This window comes from Ranitomeya imitator, chromosome 4, assembly GCF_032444005.1.
Source record: "Ranitomeya imitator isolate aRanImi1 chromosome 4, aRanImi1.pri, whole genome shotgun sequence".
Taxonomy (NCBI): Eukaryota; Metazoa; Chordata; class Amphibia; order Anura; family Dendrobatidae; genus Ranitomeya; species Ranitomeya imitator.
This window is the reverse complement of record NC_091285.1, coordinates 111,416,843-111,433,176: the sequence shown is the minus strand read 5'-3', so window position 1 is coordinate 111,433,176 and position 16,334 is coordinate 111,416,843.

Below are 16,334 nucleotides of genomic sequence, written 5' to 3'. Positions count from 1 at the left end.
GTATAGAGTGTAGGGTATAGAGTGTAGGGTATAGATTTTAGAGTGTAGGGTATAGAGTGTAAGGTATAGAGTGTAGGGTGTGGAGTGTAGGGTATAGAGTGTAGGGTATAGAGTGTATGGTATAGAGTGTAGGGTATAGAGTGTATGGTATAGAGTGTAGAGTGGGGTATAGAGTGTATTTTATAGAGTGTAGGGTATAGAGTGTAGGGTACAGAGTGTAGAGTGTAGGGTATAGAGTGTAGGGTATAGAGTGTAGAGTGTAGGGTATAGAGTGTAGGGTATAGAGTGTAGGGTATAGAGTGTAGAGTGTAGGGATTAGAGTGTAGGGATTAGAGTGTAGGGTATAGAGTGTAGAGTGTAGGGTATAGAGTGTAGGGATTAGAGTGTAGGGATTAGAGTCTAGGGATTAGAGTGTAGGGATTAGAGTGTAGGGTATAGAGTGTAGGGTATAGAGTGTAGGGTATAGAGTGTAGGGTATAGTGTGTATGGTATAGAGTGTAGGGTATAAAGTGTAGAGTGTATGGTATAGAGTGTAGGGTAAAGAGTGTAAAGTGTAGGGTATAGAGTGTATGGTATAGAGTGTAGGGTGTAGAGTGTATGGTATAGAGTGTAGGGTATAGAGTGTAGAGTGTAGGGTATAGAGTGTAGGGTATAGAGTGTAGGGTATAGAGTGTAGGGTATAGAGTGTAGGGTATAGAGTGTAGGGTACAGAGTGTAGAGTGTAGGGTATAGAGTGTAGGGTACAGAGTGCAGGGTGTAGAGTGTAGGGTATAGAGTATATAGTGTAGGGTATAGAGTGTAGGGTATAGAGTGTAGGGTGTAAAGTGTAGGGTGTAGAGTGTAGGGTGTAGAGTGTAGGGTGTAGAGTGTAGGGTATAGAGTGTAGGGTATAGAGTGTAGGGTATAGAGTGTAGGGTATAGAGTGTAGAGTGTAGGGTATAGAGTGTAGGGTATAGAGTGTAGGGTATAGAGTGTAGGGTATAGAGTGTATGGTGTAGAGTGTAGGGTATAGAATGTAGAGTTTAGGGTAGAGAGTGTGGGGCATAGAGTGTATGGTATACAGTGTAGAGTGTAGGGTATAGAGTGTATAGTGTAGGGTATAGAGTGTAGGGTATAAAGTGTAGAGTGTAGGGTATAGAGTGTATGGTATAGAGTGTAGGGTATAAAGTGTAGAGTGTAGGGTATAGAGTGTAGTGTATAGATTGTAGGGTAAAGAGTGTAGAGTGTAGGGTACAGAGTGCAGGGTGTAGAGTGTAGGGTATAGAGTGTAGAGTGTAGAGTGTAGGGTGTAGAGTGTAGGGTATAGAGTGTAGTGTATAGATTGTAGGGTAAAGAGTGTAGAGTGTAGGGTACAGAGTGCAGGGTGTAGAGTGTAGGGTATAGAGTGTAGAGTGTAGAGTGTAGGGTGTAGAGTGTAGGGTATAGAGTGTAGGGTATAGAGTGTAGGGTATAGAGTGTAGGGTATAAAGTGTAGGGTGTAGGGTATAGAGTGTAGGGTATAGAGTGCAGGTTGTAGAGTGTAGGGTATAGAGTGTATGGTATAGGGTGTAGGGTATAAAGTGTAGGGTATAGAGTGTAGGGTATAGAGTGTAGGGTATAGAATGTAGGGTATAGAGTGTAGGGTATAGAGTGTAGGCTATAGAGTGTAGAGTATATAGTGTAAAGTGTAGGGTATAGAGTGTAGGGTATAGAGTGTAGGGTATAGAGTGTAGGGTGTAGGGATTAGAGTGTAGGGTACAGAGTGTAGGGTATAGAATGTAGGGTATAGAGTGTAGGGTAAAGAGTGTAGAGTGTAGGGTACAGAGTGCAGGGTGTAGAGTGTAGGGAATAGAGCGTAGAGTGTAGGGTGTAGGGTGTAGAGTGTAGGGTGTAGAGTGTAGGGTGTAGGGTATAGAGTGTAGGGTATAGAGTGTAGGGTATAGAGTGTAGGGTGTAGGGATTAGAGTGTAGGGATTAGAGTGTAGGGATTAGAGTGTAGGGTGTAGAGTGTAGGGTGTAGAGTGTAGGGTATAGAGTGTAGGGTATAGAGTGTAGGGTATAGAGTGTAGAGTGTAGGGATTAGAGTGCAGGGTATAGAGTGTAGGGTATAGAGTAGAGTGTAGAGTGTAGGCTATAGAGTGTAGACTATGGAGTGTAGGGTATAGAGTGTAGGATATAGAGTGTAGGGTATATAGTGTAGGGTATAGAGTGTAAGGTGTAGAGTATAGAGTGTTGGGTATAGAGTGCAGGTTGTAGAGTGTAGGGTATAGACTGTAGGGTATAGAGAGTAGGGTATAAAGTGTAGAGTGTAGGGTATAGAGTGTAGAGTGTAGGGTATAGAGTGTATGCTATAGCGTGTATGGTGTAGAGTGTATGGTATAGAGTGTAGGGTATAGAGTGTAGAGTGTATGGTATAGAGTGTATGGTATAGAGTGTAGGGTATAGAGTGTAGGGTATAGAGTGTAGGGTATAGAGTGTAGGGTATAGAGTGTATGTTATAGAGTGTAGGGTATAGAGTGTAGAGTGTAGGGTATAGAGTTTACAGTGTAGGGTATAGAGTGTAGGGTATAGAGTGTAAGGTATAGAGTGTAGGGTGTAGAGTGTAGGGTATAGAGTGTAGGGTATAGAGTGTATGGTATAGAGTGTATGGTATAGAGTGTAGGGTATAGAGTGTATGGTATAGAGTGTAGGGTATAGAGTGTAGAGTGTAGGGATTAGAGTGTAGGGTGTAGAGTGTATGGTATAGAGTGTAGAGTGTAAGTTATCGAGTGTAGGGTATAGAGTGTAGGGTGTAGAGTGTAGGGTATAGAGTGTTGGGTGTAGAGTGCAGGGTGTAGAGTGCAGGGTATAGAGTGTAGGATATAGAGTGTAGAGTGTAGGGTATAGAGTGTAGGGTGTAGGGTATAGAGTGTAGAGTGTAGGGTATAGAGTGTAGGGTATAGAGTGTAGGGTATAGAGTGTAGGGAATAGAGTGTAGAGTGTAAGGTGTAGAGTGTAGGGTATAGAGTGTAGGGTATATACTGTAGGGTATAGAGTGTAGGCTATAGAGTGTAGGGTATAGAGTGTAAAGTGTAGGGTATAGAGTATAGGGTATAGAGTGTAGGGTTTAGAGTGTTGGGTGTAGAGTGCAGGGTGTAGAGTGCAGGGTATAGAGTGTAGGGTATAGAGTGTAGGGTATAAAGTGTAGAGTGTAGGGTATAGAGTGTATAGTGTAGGGTATAGAGTGTAGGGTATAGAGTGTAGGGTATAGAGTGTAGGGTATAGAGTGTAGGGTATAGGGTATAGAGTGTAGGGTGTAGGGTGTAGAGTGTAGGGTGTTGAGTGTAGGGTATAGAGTGTAGGGTATAGAGTGTAGGGTGTAGGGTATAGAGTGTAGGGGATAGAGTGTAGGGTATAGAGTGTAGAGTGTATGGTATAGAGTGTAGAGTGTAGGGTATAGAGTGTAGGGTATAGACTGTAGGGTATAGAGTGTGGCGTAAAGAGTGTAGGGTATAGAGTGTAGAGTGTAGGGTATAGAGTGTACGGTATGGAGTGTAGGGTATAGAGTGTAGGGTATAGAGTGTAGAGTGTAGGGTATAGAATGTAGGGTATAGAGTGTAGGGTATAGAGTGTAGGGAATAGAGTGTAGAGTGTAAGGTATAGAGTGTAGAGTGTAGGGTATAGACGGTAGGGTGTAGAGTGTAGGGAGTAGAGTGTAGGGTATAGAGTGTAGAGTGTAGGGTATAGAGTGCAGGGTATAGAGTGTAGGGTGTAGAGTGTAGGCTATAGAGTGTAGGGTATAGAGTGTAGAGTGTAGGGTATAGAGTGTAGGGTATAGAGTGTAGGGTATAGAGTGTAGGGTATAGAGTGTAGAGTGTAGGGTATAGAGTGTGGGGTATAGATTGCAGGTTGTAGAGTGCAGGTTGTAGAGTGTAGGGTATAGAGTGTAGGGTATAGAGTGTAGGGTATAGAGTGTAGGGTATAAAGTGTAGAGTGTAGGGTATAGAGTGTATAGTGTAGGGTATAGAGTGTAGGGTATAGAGTGTAGGGTATAGAGTGTATAGTGTAGGGTATAGAGTGTATGCTATAGAGTGTATGGTGTAGAGTGTATGGTATAGAGTGTAGGGTGTAGAGTGTATGGTATAGAGTGTAGGGTGTAGAGTGTAGGGTATAGAGTGTAGGGTATAGAGTGTATGTTATAGAGTGTAGGGTATAGAGTGTAGAGTGTAGGGTATAGAGTTTAGAGTGTAGGGTATAGAGTGTAGGGTATAGAGTGTAGTGTATAGAGTGTAGGGTAAAGAGTGTAGAGTGTAGGGTACAGAGTGCAGGGTGTAGAGTGTAGGGTATAGAGTGTAGAGTGTAGGGTGTAGAGTGTAGGGTGTAGAGTGTAGGGTATAGAGTGTAGAGTGTAGGGTGTAGAGTGTAGGGTGTAGGGTATAGAGTGTAGGGTATAGAGTGTAGGGTATAGAGTGTAGGGTATAGGGTGTAGGGATTAGAGTGTAGGGATTAGAGTGTAGGGATTAGAGTGTAGGGTGTAGAGTGTAGGGTATAGAGTGTAGGGTATAGAGTGTAGGGTATAGAGTGCAGGTTGTAGAGTGTAGGGTATAGAGTGTAGGGTAAAGAGTGTAGAGTGTAGGGTACAGAGTGCAGGGTGTAGAGTGTAGGGTATAGAGTGTAGGGTGTAGGGTGTAGAGTGTAGGGTATAGAGTGTAGAGTGTAGGGTGTAGAGTGTAGGGTGTAGGGTATAGAGTGTAGGGTATAGAGTGTAGGGTATAGAGTGTAGAGTGTAGGGATTGGAGTGTAGGGTATAGAGTGTAGGCTATAGAGTGTAGGGTGTAGAGTGTAGGGTATAGAGTGTAGGGTATAGAGTGTAGGGTATAGAGTGTACGTTATAGAGTGTAGGGTATAGAGTGTAGAGTGTAGGGTATAGAGTTTAGAGTGTAGGGTATAGAGTGTAGGGTATAGAGTGTAAGGTATAGAGTGTAGAGTGTAGGGTATAGAGTGTAGGGTATAGAGTGTAGGGTATAGAGTGTAGGGTGTAGAGTGTAGGGTGTAGGGTATAGAGTGTAGGGTATAGAGTGTAGGGTATAGAGTGTAGAGTGTAGAGTGTAGGGTGTAGATTGTAGGGTATAGAGTGTAGGGATTAGAGTGTAGGGTGTAGAGTGTAGGGTGTAGTGTGTAGGGTATAGAGTATAGGGTATAGAGTGTAGGGTATAAAGCGTAGAGTGTAGGGTATAGAGTGTATAGTGTAGGGTATAGAGTGTAGGGTATAGAGTGTAGGGTATAGAGTCTAGGGTATAGGGTATAGAGTGTAGGGTGTAGAGTGTAGGGTGTAGGTTGTAGAGTGTATGGTATAAAGTGTAGGGTATAGAGTGTAGGGATTAGAGTGTAGGGTATAGAGTGTAGGGTATAGAGTGTAGGGTATAGAGTGTAGGGTGTAGAGTGTAGAGTGTAGGGTATAGAGTGTAGAGTGTAGGGTATAGAGTGTAGGGTATAGAGTAGAGTGTAGAGTGTAGGGTATAGAGTGTAGAGTGTAGCGGATAGAATGTAGGGTATAGAGTGTAAGGTGTAGAGTGTAGGGTATAGAGTGTATGGTATAGAGTGTGGGGTATAAAGTGTAGAGTTTAGGGTATGGAGTGTAGGGTATAGAGTGTAGGGTGTAAAGTGTAGGGTGTAGAGTGTAGGGTGTAGAGTGTAGGGTGTAGAGTGTAGGGTATAGAGTGTAGGGTATAGAGTGTAGGGTATAGAGTGTAGGGTATAGAGTGTAGAGTGTAGGGTATAGAGTGTAGGGTATAGAGTGTAGGGTTTAGAGTGTAGGGTATAGAGTGTATGGTGTAGAGTGTAGGGTATAGAATGTAGAGTTTAGGGTAGAGAGTGTGGGGCATAGAGTGTATGGTATACAGTGTAGAGTGTAGGGTATAGAGTGTATAGTGTAGGGTATAGAGTGTAGGGTATAGAGTGTATGGTATAGAGTGTAGGGTATAAAGTGTAGAGTGTAGGGTATAGAGTGTATGGTATAGAGTGTAGGGTATAAAGTGTAGAGTGTAGGGTATAGAGTGTAGGGTATAGAGTGTATGGTATAGAGTGTAGGGTATAGATTGTAGGGTAAAGAGTGTAGAGTGTAGGGTACAGAGTGCAGGGTGTAGAGTGTAGGGTATAGAGTGTAGAGTGTAGAGTGTAGGGTGTAGAGTGTAGGGTATAGAGTGTAGGGTATAGAGTGTAGGGTATAGAGTGTAGGGTATAAAGTGTAGGGTGTAGGGTATAGAGTGTAGGGTATAGAGTGCAGGTTGTAGAGTGTAGGGTATAGAGTGTATGGTATAGGGTGTAGGGTATAAAGTGTAGGGTATAGAGTGTAGGGTATAGAGTGTAGGGTATAGAATGTAGGGTATAGAGTGTAGGGTATAGAGTGTAGGCTATAGAGTGTAGAGTATATAGTGTAAAGTGTAGGGTATAGAGTGTAGGGTATAGAGTGTAGGGTATAGAGTGTAGGGTGTAGGGAATAGAGTGTAGGGTACAGAGTGTAGGGTATAGAATGTAGGGTATAGAGTGTAGGGTAAAGAGTGTAGAGTGTAGGGTACAGAGTGCAGGGTGTAGAGTGTAGGGTGTAGAGTGTAGGGTGTAGAGTGTAGGGTGTAGAGTGTAGGGTGTAGGGTATAGAGTGTAGGGTATAGAGTGTAGGGTATAGAGTGTAGGGTGTAGGGATTAGAGTGTAGGGATTAGAGTGTAGGGATTAGAGTGTAGGGTGTAGAGTGTAGGGTGTAGAGTGTAGGGTATAGAGTGTAGGGTATAGAGTGTAGGGTATAGAGTGTAGAGTGTAGGGATTAGAGTGCAGGGTATAGAGTGTAGGGTATAGAGTAGAGTGTAGAGTGTAGGCTATAGAGTGTAGACTATGGAGTGTAGGGTATAGAGTGTAGGATATAGAGTGTAGGGTATATAGTGTAGGGTATAGAGTGTAAGGTGTAGGGTATAGAGTGTAGGGTATAGAGTGCAGGTTGTAGAGTGTAGGGTATAGAGTGTAGGGTATAGAGAGTAGGGTATAAAGTGTAGAGTGTAGGGTATAGAGTGTAGAGTGTAGGGTATAGAGTGTATGCTATAGCGTGTATGGTGTAGAGTGTATGGTATAGAGTGTAGGGTATAGAGTGAAGAGTGTATGGTATAGAGTGTATGGTATAGAGTGTAGGGTATAGAGTGTAGGGTATAGAGTGTAGGGTATAGAGTGTAGGGTATAGAGTGTATGTTATAGAGTGTAGGGTATAGAGTGTAGAGTGTAGGGTATAGAGTTTACAGTGTAGGGTATAGAGTGTAGGGTATAGAGTGTAAGGTATAGAGTGTAGGGTGTAGAGTGTAGGGTATAGAGTGTAGGGTATAGAGTGTATGGTATAGAGTGTATGGTATAGAGTGTAGGGTATAGAGTGTATGGTATAGAGTGTAGGGTATAGAGTGTAGAGTGTAGGGATTAGAGTGTAGGGTGTAGAGTGTATGGTATAGAGTGTAGAGTGTAAGTTATCGAGTGTAGGGTATAGAGTGTAGGGTGTAGAGTGTAGGGTATAGAGTGTTGGGTGTAGAGTGCAGGGTGTAGAGTGCAGGGTATAGAGTGTAGGATATAGAGTGTAGAGTGTAGGGTATAGAGTGTAGGGTGTAGGGTATAGAGTGTAGAGTGTAGGGTATAGAGTGTAGGGTATAGAGTGTAGGGTATAGAGTGTAGGGAATAGAGTGTAGAGTGTAAGGTGTAGAGTGTAGGGTATAGAGTGTAGGGTATATACTGTAGGGTATAGAGTGTAGGCTATAGAGTGTAGGGTATAGAGTGTAGGGTATAGAGTGTAGGGTATAGAGTGTAGAGTGTAGGGTATAGAGTGTGGGGTATAGATTGCAGGTTGTAGAGTGCAGGTTGTAGAGTGTAGGGTATAGAGTGTAGGGTATAGAGTGTAGGGTATAGAGTGTAGGGTATAAAGTGTAGAGTGTAGGGTATAGAGTGTATAGTGTAGGGTATAGAGTGTAGGGTAAAGAGTGTAGGGTATAGAGTGTATAGTGTAGGGTATAGAGTGTATGCTATAGAGTGTATGGTGTAGAGTGTATGGTATAGAGTGTAGGGTGTAGAGTGTATGGTATAGAGTGTAGGGTGTAGAGTGTAGGGTATAGAGTGTAGGGTATAGAGTGTATGTTATAGAGTGTAGGGTATAGAGTGTAGAGTGTAGGGTATAGAGTTTAGAGTGTAGGGTATAGAGTGTAGGGTATAGAGTGTAGTGTATAGAGTGTAGGGTAAAGAGTGTAGAGTGTAGGGTACAGAGTGCAGGGTGTAGAGTGTAGGGTATAGAGTGTAGAGTGTAGGGTGTAGAGTGTAGGGTGTAGAGTGTAGGGTATAGAGTGTAGAGTGTAGGGTGTAGAGTGTAGGGTGTAGGGTATAGAGTGTAGGGTATAGAGTGTAGGGTATAGAGTGTAGGGTATAGGGTGTAGGGATTAGAGTGTAGGGATTAGAGTGTAGGGATTAGAGTGTAGGGTGTAGAGTGTAGGGTATAGAGTGTAGGGTATAGAGTGTAGGGTATAGAGTGCAGGTTGTAGAGTGTAGGGTATAGAGTGTAGGGTAAAGAGTGTAGAGTGTAGGGTACAGAGTGCAGGGTGTAGAGTGTAGGGTATAGAGTGTAGGGTGTAGGGTGTAGAGTGTAGGGTATAGAGTGTAGAGTGTAGGGTGTAGAGTGTAGGGTGTAGGGTATAGAGTGTAGGGTATAGAGTGTAGGGTATAGAGTGTAGAGTGTAGGGATTGGAGTGTAGGGTATAGAGTGTAGGCTATAGAGTGTAGGGTGTAGAGTGTAGGGTATAGAGTGTAGGGTATAGAGTGTAGGGTATAGAGTGTACGTTATAGAGTGTAGGGTATAGAGTGTAGAGTGTAGGGTATAGAGTTTAGAGTGTAGGGTATAGAGTGTAGGGTATAGAGTGTAAGGTATAGAGTGTAGAGTGTAGGGTATAGAGTGTAGGGTATAGAGTGTAGGGTATAGAGTGTAGGGTGTAGAGTGTAGGGTGTAGGGTATAGAGTGTAGGGTATAGAGTGTAGGGTATAGAGTGTAGAGTGTAGAGTGTAGGGTGTAGATTGTAGGGTATAGAGTGTAGGGATTAGAGTGTAGGGTGTAGAGTGTAGGGTGTAGTGTGTAGGGTATAGAGTATAGGGTATAGAGTGTAGGGTATAAAGCGTAGAGTGTAGGGTATAGAGTGTATAGTGTAGGGTATAGAGTGTAGGGTATAGAGTGTAGGGTATAGAGTCTAGGGTATAGGGTATAGAGTGTAGGGTGTAGAGTGTAGGGTGTAGGTTGTAGAGTGTATGGTATAAAGTGTAGGGTATAGAGTGTAGGGATTAGAGTGTAGGGTATAGAGTGTAGGGTATAGAGTGTAGGGTATAGAGTGTAGGGTGTAGAGTGTAGAGTGTAGGGTATAGAGTGTAGAGTGTAGGGTATAGAGTGTAGGGTATAGAGTAGAGTGTAGAGTGTAGGGTATAGAGTGTAGAGTGTAGCGGATAGAATGTAGGGTATAGAGTGTAAGGTGTAGAGTGTAGGGTATAGAGTGTATGGTATAGAGTGTGGGGTATAAAGTGTAGAGTTTAGGGTATGGAGTGTAGGGTATAGAGTGTAGGGTGTAAAGTGTAGGGTGTAGAGTGTAGGGTGTAGAGTGTAGGGTGTAGAGTGTAGGGTATAGAGTGTAGGGTATAGAGTGTAGGGTATAGAGTGTAGGGTATAGAGTGTAGAGTGTAGGGTATAGAGTGTAGGGTATAGAGTGTAGGGTTTAGAGTGTAGGGTATAGAGTGTATGGTGTAGAGTGTAGGGTATAGAATGTAGAGTTTAGGGTAGAGAGTGTGGGGCATAGAGTGTATGGTATACAGTGTAGAGTGTAGGGTATAGGGTGTATAGTGTAGGGTATAGAGTGTAGGGTATAGAGTGTATGGTATAGAGTGTAGGGTATAAAGTGTAGAGTGTAGGGTATAGAGTGTATGGTATAGAGTGTAGGGTATAAAGTGTAGAGTGTAGGGTATAGAGTGTAGGGTATAGAGTGTATGGTATAGAGTGTAGGGTATAGATTGTAGGGTAAAGAGTGTAGAGTGTAGGGTACAGAGTGCAGGGTGTAGAGTGTAGGGTATAGAGTGTAGAGTGTAGAGTGTAGGGTGTAGAGTGTAGGGTATAGAGTGTAGGGTATAGAGTGTAGGGTATAGAGTGTAGGGTATAAAGTGTAGGGTGTAGGGTATAGAGTGTAGGGTATAGAGTGCAGGTTGTAGAGTGTAGGGTATAGAGTGTATGGTATAGGGTGTAGGGTATAAAGTGTAGGGTATAGAGTGTAGGGTATAGAGTGTAGGGTATAGAATGTAGGGTATAGAGTGTAGGGTATAGAGTGTAGGCTATAGAGTGTAGAGTATATAGTGTAAAGTGTAGGGTATAGAGTGTAGGGTATAGAGTGTAGGGTATAGAGTGTAGGGTGTAGGGAATAGAGTGTAGGGTACAGAGTGTAGGGTATAGAATGTAGGGTATAGAGTGTAGGGTAAAGAGTGTAGAGTGTAGGGTACAGAGTGCAGGGTGTAGAGTGTAGGGTGTAGAGTGTAGGGTGTAGAGTGTAGGGTGTAGAGTGTAGGGTGTAGGGTATAGAGTGTAGGGTATAGAGTGTAGGGTATAGAGTGTAGGGTGTAGGGATTAGAGTGTAGGGATTAGAGTGTAGGGATTAGAGTGTAGGGTGTAGAGTGTAGGGTGTAGAGTGTAGGGTATAGAGTGTAGGGTATAGAGTGTAGGGTATAGAGTGTAGAGTGTAGGGATTAGAGTGCAGGGTATAGAGTGTAGGGTATAGAGTAGAGTGTAGAGTGTAGGCTATAGAGTGTAGACTATGGAGTGTAGGGTATAGAGTGTAGGATATAGAGTGTAGGGTATATAGTGTAGGGTATAGAGTGTAAGGTGTAGGGTATAGAGTGTAGGGTATAGAGTGCAGGTTGTAGAGTGTAGGGTATAGAGTGTAGGGTATAGAGAGTAGGGTATAAAGTGTAGAGTGTAGGGTATAGAGTGTAGAGTGTAGGGTATAGAGTGTATGCTATAGCGTGTATGGTGTAGAGTGTATGGTATAGAGTGTAGGGTATAGAGTGAAGAGTGTATGGTATAGAGTGTATGGTATAGAGTGTAGGGTATAGAGTGTAGGGTATAGAGTGTAGGGTATAGAGTGTAGGGTATAGAGTGTATGTTATAGAGTGTAGGGTATAGAGTGTAGAGTGTAGGGTATAGAGTTTACAGTGTAGGGTATAGAGTGTAGGGTATAGAGTGTAAGGTATAGAGTGTAGGGTGTAGAGTGTAGGGTATAGAGTGTAGGGTATAGAGTGTATGGTATAGAGTGTATGGTATAGAGTGTAGGGTATAGAGTGTATGGTATAGAGTGTAGGGTATAGAGTGTAGAGTGTAGGGATTAGAGTGTAGGGTGTAGAGTGTATGGTATAGAGTGTAGAGTGTAAGTTATCGAGTGTAGGGTATAGAGTGTAGGGTGTAGAGTGTAGGGTATAGAGTGTTGGGTGTAGAGTGCAGGGTGTAGAGTGCAGGGTATAGAGTGTAGGATATAGAGTGTAGAGTGTAGGGTATAGAGTGTAGGGTGTAGGGTATAGAGTGTAGAGTGTAGGGTATAGAGTGTAGGGTATAGAGTGTAGGGTATAGAGTGTAGGGAATAGAGTGTAGAGTGTAAGGTGTAGAGTGTAGGGTATAGAGTGTAGGGTATATACTGTAGGGTATAGAGTGTAGGCTATAGAGTGTAGGGTATAGAGTGTAAAGTGTAGGGTATAGAGTATAGGGTATAGAGTGTAGGGTTTAGAGTGTTGGGTGTAGAGTGCAGGGTGTAGAGTGCAGGGTATAGAGTGTAGGGTATAGAGTGTAGGGTATAAAGTGTAGAGTGTAGGGTATAGAGTGTATAGTGTAGGGTATAGAGTGTAGGGTATAGAGTGTAGGGTATAGAGTGTAGGGTATAGGGTATAGAGTGTAGGGTGTAGGGTGTAGAGTGTAGGGTGTTGAGTGTAGGGTATAGAGTGTAGGGTATAGAGTGTAGGGTGTAGGGTATAGAGTGTAGGGGATAGAGTGTAGGGTATAGAGTGTAGAGTGTATGGTATAGAGTGTAGAGTGTAGGGTATAGAGTGTAGGGTATAGACTGTAGGGTATAGAGTGTGGCGTAAAGAGTGTAGGGTATAGAGTGTAGAGTGTAGGGTATAGAGTGTACGATATGGAGTGTAGGGTATAGAGTGTAGGGTATAGAGTGTAGAGTGTAGGGTATAGAATGTAGGGTATAGAGTGTAGGGTATAGAGTGTAGGGAATAGAGTGTAGAGTGTAAGGTATAGAGTGTAGAGTGTAGGGTATAGACGGTAGGGTGTAGAGTGTAGGGAGTAGAGTGTAGGGTATAGAGTGTAGAGTGTAGGGTATAGAGTGCAGGGTATAGAGTGTAGGGTGTAGAGTGTAGGCTATAGAGTGTAGGGTATAGATTGCAGGTTGTAGAGTGCAGGTTGTAGAGTGTAGGGTATAGAGTGTAGGGTATAGAGTGTAGGGTATAGAGTGTAGGGTATAGAGTGTAGGGTATAAAGTGTAGAGTGTAGGGTATAGAGTGTAGGGTATAGATTGCAGGTTGTAGAGTGCAGGTTGTAGAGTGTAGGGTATAGAGTGTAGGGTATAGAGTGTAGGGTATAGAGTGTAGGGTATAGAGTGTAGGGTATAAAGTGTAGAGTGTAGGGTATAGAGTGTATAGTGTAGGGTATAGAGTGTAGGGTATAGAGTGTAGGGTATAGAGTGTATAGTGTAGGGTATAGAGTGTATGCTATAGAGTGTATGGTGTAGAGTGTATGGTATAGAGTGTAGGGTGTAGAGTGTATGGTATAGAGTGTAGGGTGTAGAGTGTAGGGTATAGAGTGTAGGGTATAGAGTGTATGTTATAGAGTGTAGGGTATAGAGTGTAGAGTGTAGGGTATAGAGTTTAGAGTGTAGGGTATAGAGTGTAGGGTATAGAGTGTAGTGTATAGAGTGTAGGGTAAAGAGTGTAGAGTGTAGGGTACAGAGTGCAGGGTGTAGAGTGTAGGGTATAGAGTGTAGAGTGTAGGGTGTAGAGTGTAGGGTGTAGAGTGTAGGGTATAGAGTGTAGAGTGTAGGGTGTAGAGTGTAGGGTGTAGGGTATAGAGTGTAGGGTATAGAGTGTAGGGTATAGAGTGTAGGGTATAGGGTGTAGGGATTAGAGTGTAGGGATTAGAGTGTAGGGATTAGAGTGTAGGGTGTAGAGTGTAGGGTATAGAGTGTAGGGTATAGAGTGTAGGGTATAGAGTGTAGGGTATAGAGTGCAGGTTGTAGAGTGTAGGGTATAGAGTGTAGGGTAAAGAGTGTAGAGTGTAGGGTACAGAGTGCAGGGTGTAGAGTGTAGGGTATAGAGTGTAGGGTGTAGGGTGTAGAGTGTAGGGTATAGAGTGTAGAGTGTAGGGTGTAGAGTGTAGGGTGTAGGGTATAGAGTGTAGGGTATAGAGTGTAGGGTATAGAGTGTAGAGTGTAGGGATTGGAGTGTAGGGTATAGAGTGTAGGCTATAGAGTGTAGGGTGTAGAGTGTAGGGTATAGAGTGTAGGGTATAGAGTGTAGGGTATAGAGTGTACGTTATAGAGTGTAGGGTATAGAGTGTAGAGTGTAGGGTATAGAGTTTAGAGTGTAGGGTATAGAGTGTAGGGTATAGAGTGTAAGGTATAGAGTGTAGAGTGTAGGGTATAGAGTGTAGGGTATAGAGTGTAGGGTATAGAGTGTAGGGTGTAGAGTGTAGGGTGTAGGGTATAGAGTGTAGGGTATAGAGTGTAGGGTATAGAGTGTAGAGTGTAGAGTGTAGGGTGTAGATTGTAGGGTATAGAGTGTAGGGTATAGAGTGTAGGGTATAGAGTGTAGGGTGTAGGGATTAGAGTGTAGGGATTAGAGTGTAGGGTGTAGAGTGTAGGGTGTAGTGTGTAGGGTATAGAGTATAGGGTATAGAGTGTAGGGTATAGAGTGTAGGGTATAAAGCGTAGAGTGTAGGGTATAGAGTGTATAGTGTAGGGTATAGAGTGTAGGGTATAGAGTGTAGGGTATAGAGTCTAGGGTATAGGGTATAGAGTGTAGGGTGTAGAGTGTAGGGTGTAGGGTGTAGAGTGTATGGTATAAAGTGTAGGGTATAGAGTGTAGGGATTAGAGTGTAGGGTATAGAGTGTAGGGTATAGAGTGTAGGGTATAGAGTGTAGGGTGTAGAGTGTAGAGTGTAGGGTATAGAGTGTAGAGTGTTTGGTATAGAGTGTAGGGTATAGAGTAGAGTGTAGAGTGTAGGGTATAGAGTGTAGAGTGTAGCGGATAGAATGTAGGGTATAGAGTGTAAGGTGTAGAGTGTAGGGTATAGAGTGTATGGTATAGAGTGTGGGGTATAAAGTGTAGAGTTTAGGGTATGGAGTGTAGGGTATAGAGTGTATGGTATAGAGTGTAGGGTATAAAGTGTAGAGTGTAGGGTATAGAGTGTAGGGTATAGAGTGTAGAGTGTAGGGTAAAGAGTGTAGGGTATAGAGTGTAGGGTATAGAGTGCAGAGTGTAGGGTATAGAGTGTAGAGTATAGAGTGCAGGTTGTAGAGTGTAGGGTATAGAGTGTATGGTATGGAGTGTAGGGTATAAAGTGTAGAGTGTAGTGTATAGAGTGTAGGGTATAGAGTGTAGGGTATAGAGTGTAGGGTAAAGAGTGTAGAGTGTAGGGTACAGAGTGCAGGGTGTAGAGTGTAGGGTATAGAGTGTAGGGTGTAGAGTGTAGGGTATAGAGTGTAGGGTGTAGAGTGTAGGGTGTGAGGTATAGAGTGTAGGGTATAGAGTGTAGGGTATAGAGTGTAGAGTGTAGAGTGTAGGGTGTAGAGTGTAGGGTATAGAGTGTAGGGTATAGAGTGTAGGGTATAGAGTGTAGGGTGTAGGGATAAGAGTGTAGGGATTAGAGTGTAGGGTGTAGAGTGTAGGGTATAGAGTGTAGGGTATAGAGTGTAGGGTATAAAGCGTAGAGTGTAGAGTATAGAGTGTATAGTGTAGGGTATAGAGTGTAGGGTATAGAGTGTAGGGTATAGAGTGTAGGGTATAGGGTATAGAGTGTAGGGTGTAGAGTGTAGGGTGTAGGGTGTAGAGTGTATGGTATAGAGTGTAGGGTATAGGGTGTAGGGATTAGAGTGTAGGGTATAGAGTGTAGGGTATAGAGTGTAGGGTATAGAGTGTAGGGTGTAGAGTGTAGAGTGTAGGGTATAGAGTGTAGAGTGCAGGTTATAGAGTGTAGTGTATAGAGTAGAGTGTAGAGTGTAGGGTATAGAGTGTAGAGTGTAGGGGATAGAATGTATGGTATAGAGTGTAAGGTGTAGAGTGTAGGGTATAGAGTGTATGGTATAGAGTGTGGGGTATAAAGTGTAGAGTGTAGGGTATGGAGTGTAGGGTATAGAGTGTATGGTATAGAGTGTAGGGTATAAAGTGTAGAGTGTAGGGTATAGAGTGTAGAGTGTAGGGTAAAGAGTGTAGGGCATAGAGTGTAGGGTATAGAGTGTAGAGTAGGGTATAGAGTGTAGGGTATAGAGTGCAGGTTGTAGAGTGTAGGGTATAGAGTGTATGGTATAGAGTGTAGGGTATAAAGTGTAGAGTGTAGTGTATAGAGTGTAGGGTATAGAGTGTAGGGTATAGAGTGTAGGGTATAGAGTGTAGGCTATAGAGTGTAGAGTGTAGGGTGTAGAGTGTAGGGTATAGAGTGTAGGGTATAGAGTGTAGGGTATAGAGTGTGGAGTAGAGAGTGTAGGGTATAGAGTGTAGGGTATAGAATGTAGAGTGTAGAGTGTAGGGTGTAGAGTGCAAAGTGTAGGGTATAGAGTGTAAGGTATAGAGTGTAGTGTATAGAGTGTATGTTATAGAGTGTAGGGTATAGAGTGTAGAGTTTAGGGTATAGAGTGTAGTGTATAGAGTGTATGGTATAGAGTGTATGGTATAGAGTGTAGAGTGTAGGGTATAGAGTGTAGGGTATAGAGTGTAGGGTATAGAGTGTAGGGTATAGAGTGTAGAGTGTATGGTATAGAGTGTAGGGTATAGAGTGTAGGGTATAGAGTGTAGGGTATAGAGTGTAAGGTATAGAGTGTAGGTTATAGAGTGTAGGGTATAGAGTGTAGGGTACAGAGTGTAGAGTGTAGGGTATAGAGTGTATGGTATAGAGCTTAGGGTGTAGAGTGTAGGGTATAGAGTGTAGAGTTTAGGGTATAGAGTGTGGGGCATAGAGTGTATGGTATACAGTGTAGAGTGTAGGGTATAGAGTGTAGGGTATAGAGTGTAGGGTATAGAGTGTAGAGTGTAGGGTATAGAGTGTAGGGTATAGAGTGCAGGTTGTAGA